The following is a 7,832-nucleotide window of genomic DNA, read 5'->3' as shown; positions in this document are numbered from 1 at the left end:
AGCTACTTTTGGTGTAGTTAGTCCTTAAGCCAGAAGCATCCTCAAAAATATCGAGGATCTTCTTTACAGCATTGACTTCTTGATAGTTTGGTCTGACAAAGATCATCACATCATCTGCATAAAATGAGGCTCTGACTGAAGGAAGGCTTCGCCCGAGGGGTGGGAGCACCTGGGCATCAACTGCTGCACGAATCATAGCATCAAGGACGTCCATCACGAGCACAAACAATAGAGGCGATAGAGGGTCTCCCTGCCTCAGGCCCTTATGGTGCACGATGTAGTCAGTCAATTCCCCATTAACAAGGACTCTGGTTGAGGCCGAAGCAAGCATGGAAGAAATCCAATTTCTCCACTTGAGGTTGAATCCCTTTGCCGCGAGAATGTCGATCAAGAACTCCCAAGAGACGCTATCAAATGCCTTGTCTATGTCGAGCTTGATCATGATTGAGGGAATCTTCTTCAAATAAAGGGATCTGACCATTCCTTTAACAAACAGGAAGTTGTCATGGATGGCTCTTCCTTTTATGAATGCACTCTGGGTTGGTAGGACAAGCTTTTTGAGCCAAGGTTGCAGTCTTCTTGCTAAAATTTTCATTATGAGATTATAGACATGGATAACCTAAAACAAAAGGAACAAGCAAAGCCAAGCTAAGTACTTAGACTAAAGAAGCTTGTTTGCTCCTGACAACGTGCACAAGTCTTTGGCAAGCACCTTCAGGTCCGCCACTAACTCAACTTAACATCTTGGACAAGCCAACAACAACATACACACGTATGGAGTTTGAAGGAGGAGGGCAACCGTGGTGACACCTACAAGGAGGGAAGCGGCCCCCGAAGACGTCGTAGTCATTGGCATGACCATTGGCGTGCAATGCTTTCACCGGTGCCCCATCTCCCAACCCTAGAGATCAATCTCGTCAAAGACCAATCACAAACAATGGCCTATGACACGTGCATAAAACATCAACAACTCCCATGGCATGACATTGATCCTTACACCCCCTAGGTTTGAGGATGGCCACCTAAATCAGGAAATCTTACCGTTTAAATGCAGCATGTGGAAACGGTAAAAATCGACGGCGTCGTAAAGAACCCGAGGTGAACCCCGTCAAGCGTTGCACCCGCCCAAAGCACCGCCCAAGGAGGCGCCAGAAGAAGCCGATCAACACAAGTAGGTGGATTTCGGTGGAACGAGAGACACAAAACTTCAGGCCGACGCCCTAGAGGAGAAGAATGGCGATCGCACACGTCATCGTGGATGGATATGGCTTGGTATCGACTGCACCACCACAGTGAAGAGTGGCGAGGTTGACAGTGTCTTCAGAGACCGAACTGTATTTTTATGTGATTTCTTGGGTCCTGTCCCTAGAGGAGAAGAATGGCCATCGCACACGCCATCACCAACGTGCACGAGTTCTGGGACGCCCGCGACAAGATCAACCAGGCGCGCCTCCACCAGGTGATTCATTCATCGGACCACTCTGCTCCTCTAGCTCCTGTCCTTTTTTTTAGCTAGGGTTTCTCTTTGCCGGCCTGATGCCGCTGGCTTGTGTTGTCTTCTCCTCCCGGACCGACGGGAAGGTGGAGCTGAGCAGGAGCAGGTGGGAGGCAGCCTGCGGGGAGCTGCTTCCTGGGGGCAGCCCCAAGCTCGCCGGTCAGTGTCAGAATACTCTCTGCCCCTTTCTGCCTGAGGATATTTTGGACGGAATTTACAGGAACTAGTATTTGTGTTGCTTGAGAAATTGATTTGTTAAATTTATCATGCTGTCACCTTGTCTGTTGCCCTGCTAAATGTCAGTTGTCATGAACGAAGATAACACTGAAATGTTGCTACTTATGGCATGTCATTGCTGCCTTCTTTATGCAATGCAGAACTGCTAGAGAGTGATTCGGAGGATGCAAGATTCTGCGAAGCTCTTGTTGGCATTGAAAACTCAGAACTCAAGGTACTAAATTACCTCAAAAGCTTTCAGTCCAGCTTGTGTGGGTGTCACTGGTTGGTTTTCTTATTCCTTGTTCTGCATCCGTGCGTGTCTGTCTGTAATGTTTAGATACACCTGGAGGAAGTTGGAACTTGTGTCGGGCTTAATGAAAAAACTGCAGACCATGAGCACACCGCGGCGGGTTTAAGAGCAGAGCTAATAAAATTGAAGCAAGGTTATCAGACCCTGTGCTCAAATAAGGATAATGAAGTTTCTTTGTTACTTGCTGAAAAGGATTTCGTTTCGAACCAATTGCAGGCAAGAGAAAAGGACAACGCTGCTGCGACACTTCAGATAAAGGAATTGGAAAGAGCACAAGCTATTGAAGCAACACACAAGCTTCAGAAGAATGCAGAGGAGCGCTGGGTGGCAGCTAGAAATAAGGATAGTGAGATTCGCAGATCACAGGCAGAAGCACATGCTTTGAAAAATAAGTTGGTGGTTCCTCCTGTGAGTAAGCTTCATGAAACGCACCCCTTTGCCAAGGACAAAGATATCCAGAAACTCAAAGCTGGACAATCTACGACTCTTAAGCGCAAGTGTGCCTCCTTACCAAATGCAAGCGTAAGCACTTCATTCCCAAGTATATGGACAACTCATAACAAACTTTTATTTCTGTATGTGTTATTTGTTGGTGAATGGTGATGACCCTATCTTCCCATGCGTACATATATAGTCAATGGACAATATTATTGTGCTTATCAAGTAGATCTGCTAGTAGTTGATTTTGTTAATATCCATCTTTGCTAAGTCTTGGTGTTCCTTTTGGTTGTCCTGTTTTAGGATTCTTTTTCACAGTGACCTTATTTTTGTTGTCCAACTTAGTGGATATGACTTTGTTGGCACGAGCAAAGATGCATTGACATTTCACATAAAATTTGTAGTTCTTCTCACCCTCCTACGATCTTATCACCTGAAAATTTGTTTATTCCATTTCGATACCTAACATTGTCTGTCTTCCACTTGTTTCTGTCCAGTGATTGATACTAAATCTTACAAATTATTGAAATATTTTGGTAGCCACCAGCGAAATTAAGGACAATATTCTGAATTGCAACAATTTTTGTTGATTCTTGCATGTTCCAAGATATTTTAACTCGTAAAAAATACATCTGTTAATCTCTAATATCTAGTAGAGTCATACCATACATATTTCCAGGGATGGAGGTCCTTGGCGGCCAACTTGGGCTCCTACATATCTTTCCAAATGTGTAATTTTATTTATTATGATGCATTTGCAATCCCACCTGCAGCCATGTGCCTAACTGCCACCAAGATTTTATTTACCAAGATTTCCAGAAAAATCTTTCTGGAACTAGTGAGATCAGATGATGGCTGTCTTCATTACCTGTATTGTGTAGCCCTGTAATGAGTACAAAATCCTTTTTAGGTGGCCCGATGGAACAAATAACGACGGCTTTAAAAAAAGGTGGTTTTATGTCTAAAGATTATTTGCTGATGTTTGGCGGGCTCATTCAGCAGATGCGGATCGCCGTCATCGATGATATCTTTGGCAAGCAGATCACTCTGGAGGTCAATGCGTTAGATACGATCGAGAGTGTCAAGGCCAAGATTCAGGAGAAGGAGGGCCTGCCTCCACACGAGCAGTTCCTCGTTTTTGCCGGCAAGCAGCTGGAGAACTGCCGCACCTTGGCGGAGTACAACATAAAAAGCGACTCAACTGTCAACATCTTCGTCCAGTCGTCGGGAAAGTACATTCACATGGATGTCTCTGGCAACTTGGTCCGCGTCAGGTTCGAGAGATTGGACACCGTTGCGGACGTGAAGGCGAAGATTGAGGCCAGGGAGGGCGTCCCAGCAGCCAGGCAGGAGCTCTGGTCTGGATTGAAGCGGTTGGAGGAGAACAGCCGCGCCTTGGCTGACTACGGCGTCGAGAGGGAGTCGTGCCTCCGTCTGAAGGTTTGTCCTCCTCCCGGTGTTCACCAGTGAGTTTGGCGGATGCCGTGGTCACCGGAAGAGTGTCGGCGCAGTATTCTCTCCCGTGTGATGGATATTCGTCCATGCTTGGAGTAAATTGCATAAAACCATCACTTTGAAGGTTAGGTTTGCGAAAAACACTACGTTACATTTTTTTGGCAGACCTAAATGATTACACAAGACAGGTTGTTTTCTGCCAAAAAAATGCAACGTAGTGTTTTTCGCAAACCTAACCTTCAAAGTGGTGGTTTTATGCAATTTACTCTCCATGCTTGCCCAATCGTTTGTGTGTGGTACTACGGATATGTCAGTCAGTGAAACAGTCGCTGGAGTGGCTCGAAGCAATTTTGGTAGCAGCAGCAGTAGTAAATAGTAGCAGTGGCGTAGTAGCAGCAACAACATACTCAGATAGTTTGGTTGATGGTTATATATGCAGCTGCACCCGGGCAAGCATCTCAAACTGTTAGGTTTTGCTGTTATCGCGCTCTAGGGATTATGAATTTCGACGTACCTAAGGGTCAGGAAATCATTTTACATGCGGCTGCATTATGCCTTTTCCTACTACATCTCCAAAGAGGAAACAACCGTGGAACCTGATTTAAAATTCTGTGTAAAACCAAATTGTTGGATGGCTTTTGCTTCATCCTAGGAGATGTTTTGAATCATTGAGGGGATGTAGGCAAGTCTTTTATTAACTTATCTACGCAATTAATGAAAGCAAATGCAGTAATAATGTGAGAATTATCTCATTTGGAGCAGATGAAGCGATGTCGCTGAATTCCCGAGTTTGCTCGCTGGATGCATGGCTGATGGCAGCAGATCCTGATGGTGAATAAGACCTGGGTTTACTGCATTTGCCTACAAATTATCCTATGTATTTGGTACTGTGTACTTCCTCCATTTCAAAATATTTAAAGTGCTAGGTATGTCCCAAGTCAAACTTGCTTATGTTTGACCAAGTTTATAGACTTAAGTTGCAATCTCTCGAAAGCTCGGTTAGCGATTCCACACCCTTGTAATAGAAATTTGGTTCGGTGTGAAATGTCACAAATTGTAAAGTGGTGATTTTTCACTAATCGTGACAGGAAAGTGATGGTTTTGTGCATTTAACTCTCTTAGGGCTTAGTTTGCATAGTAAAACATCAATTTTAGGCAATATTTTCCGCAACAATGCATGCCGGGAGTCATCTAGTTTCTTAGGCAAACCACACCTCAAGCGTCACACGATGGCATTATTAAGTACTTTGAGCTCTCGCTCCTGCACCAAACGAAACAGACGATTTCATGACCGAGTGGCACATATCACACACGTACAAGCTGGATGAACTTACACATGGGCGATTCAGGTCACACTGGATAGAACGTTGCATGCATCGATCCTACAGCCATGGCATCCATCTCACTGACCACCAGGAGGACAGATCTGCAGAAGAACGGTGGTGCGCGGATGGCATAACTCTTCAACCAGGGGGCGGCCGCGCTCGTCAGAGAGCTGCTGGTGGTCCGGGAGAATGCCCAACTCGGAGTAAATCCGCTCTTTTATGTTGTCGCCAATGGTCTTTCGGTGTGTAAACAGATGTTCAATGACGCTCTTCCCAGTTACCGTTTTTACCGAGATGTATATATGACCTTTCGGACAAGGGAAGCGCAGCACAAGAGCAAGGGTTGAATCATTTTGCACGTTGTAGTCATCCAAGGTGCGGCCACCCTCCAGCTGATTCCCATCAAACATGAGACGTTGTTGGCTCGTACAAACGCCGAGTTCATCAGAAACCTTTTCCTTCACACCAAAAATGGTATAATCTCCATAAACCTGAAAAGTGACGGTCAACCCAGTCAAGTGCTTGACAAAAATACATCCCGCGTCTTCTTCGGAGGCACGACTCAACATGAAGGGTAGATTCATTTTGCACGTTATAGTCAACCAAGGTGCGGCCATCCTCCAGCCCATGCCCAGCAAAGATGAGACGTTGTCTGCTTGGGGGTATTGCCGGTTTCGTCGAAAACCTTTGCCTTCACACTGTATATGCTATCTTCTCTCTCAACCTCAATTGTCATGATTTTGCCTGTCAATGTCCTGACAAAGATATGCATCCCTTGGGGGACGAGGTCAAGGGTGAGGGTAGACTCCTCCTCCATGTTGTAATGCTCTAGGGTGCACCTGCCCACCAGCAACTCGTTTCCAAATTTGAGTCTCTGATGGCATGCAGGGATGTCCTCCTTTGCCTGAATCTTAGCCTTGACATCATAGATCTTATCTGATCCTGTCACCTTGAGAGTGATAGTCTTGCCATGGAGTATATTGACAAAGATCTGCATTTGTTCAATGATCACACAAAACATTAGCATCTTAGACAAAAGGCTTTCATTAGATTTACTAAACGCAAACGACCAAAAAGCAAATCAACACTTTAACCACAATAGATTGACAAATCCCAGTTGTTGTTGCATGGGATAATACATCTCTTTTAGATCGGAACGACTTGGAATGATTACACTAGCATAAGAATGAATACATATATAAAAATCAAGACTATCTTTGTGCTGTTTTTTCCAGTCCTTCATAGATGTAAAATAATTTTTATTAGAGATATATTGTGACAAAGTCATTCTGTTGGAGAATCCTACAGATGAGTATTCTTCATCTAACCAGTCCTAAGATCCGACAGGTCACATGAGATCAACCACATATATGATGTGTTACCTTCCATATTAATCCACAACTTGTAAATAAGAAAGGGCAGCTTGGTGCACGTAGCTCCCACAGCGCAGGGTCTGGGGAATAGCACGACCACTTTAGGTCTTTTGTACACAACCTTTCATTGCATTTCTCCAAGGGGCCGTTTCCAGGACTCGAACTCATAACCTAATGGTTACAAGGCAACAACTTTACCGCTGCGCCAAAAATCCACTTCAATCCACAGATTGTAAATACAAAAAATAAAATGAAATATTACCTAACAAACACATTCAAGATCACAACTCTATATGTTGTGGACTCCACTAGGGATTGAGACAAATATATGTATTATGATTCAGAATATAATTTCTTAATTTCATCTTTGACCAAGAATATGTCAATTGCAAATTAGATGATTCACTTGCCAAAAACAAGTACCGGTGTATGTTAAGAGCAGAACATGTGCATGAAGATCTTGAGGTGCTATAACCATAGAAGGATGATCATGACCACAGTTTTCGTGTGCAAGGTTAATTCATCATGGAGTCTTCCAACAACTCTACAATTTTGGATTCACTCAGATGACAAAAAGAAAAATAATTAACTATCTTGTAAGGACTATGAACACTTAGATGCATTCGATTCCTGGAGAAGAGGGCACTGCAAAATGGTTTAGATGCAAATTAACCAACAAAATGGACTAGATCTGGAGGAGACCAGTAACAAAATTGCTTGATCTGGGATGCATCGAGAAAGATGGATACGGGAGGGAGAAAAGGCGAGTAATTAGACAGGAGTCACGTCTTACTGGAAACTCAAACCAATAATTAGGAAGACTTACCTTGCACTGTTCAAGACCCGTCTCGTCAGTATCCTCACTAGTCTCCTGTTACAAAACAAACTTTAGTTATTAATATCATGGAAAGCAAACATAATTCCTAGTTATTTGTTTTTGGTTTCCAGTAACACATGACTCATGTGTGCAAGCTATCAAGAATCAGGATGCTTATACGTTTTGAGCAAAAATGTTATGCAATGGTCCACAAAGAAATACACAACGCTGGAGAAAAGGCAACTGAAAGGAAGACTCGCCGTGCACGGTTCAAGATCCATCTCATTTGTATCCTCACTAGCCTCCTGTCACAAAACATTTACGATCTATTAGCCGTCCCCAGAAGCGGATTGTACTACAAAGATATCATGTTAGCAAACCTACTTCCTAATTATTGGTT

General features: G+C 43.9%; 1 pseudogene; it reads right to left on the bottom strand.

Moving 5' to 3' along the window:
- Positions 1-5,319: 5,319 nt before the first annotated feature.
- LOC119298600 lies at positions 5,320-6,239 on the bottom strand (annotated as a pseudogene).
- Between the last annotated feature and the right edge of the window lie 1,593 nt (positions 6,240-7,832).

The sequence above is a fragment of the Triticum dicoccoides genome, chromosome 5A (genome assembly GCF_002162155.2).
Source record: "Triticum dicoccoides isolate Atlit2015 ecotype Zavitan chromosome 5A, WEW_v2.0, whole genome shotgun sequence".
Lineage (NCBI taxonomy): Eukaryota > Viridiplantae > Streptophyta > Magnoliopsida > Poales > Poaceae > Triticum > Triticum dicoccoides.
Note: the sequence above shows the minus strand (reverse complement) of the source record. Positions and strands in the feature narration are given on the sequence as shown.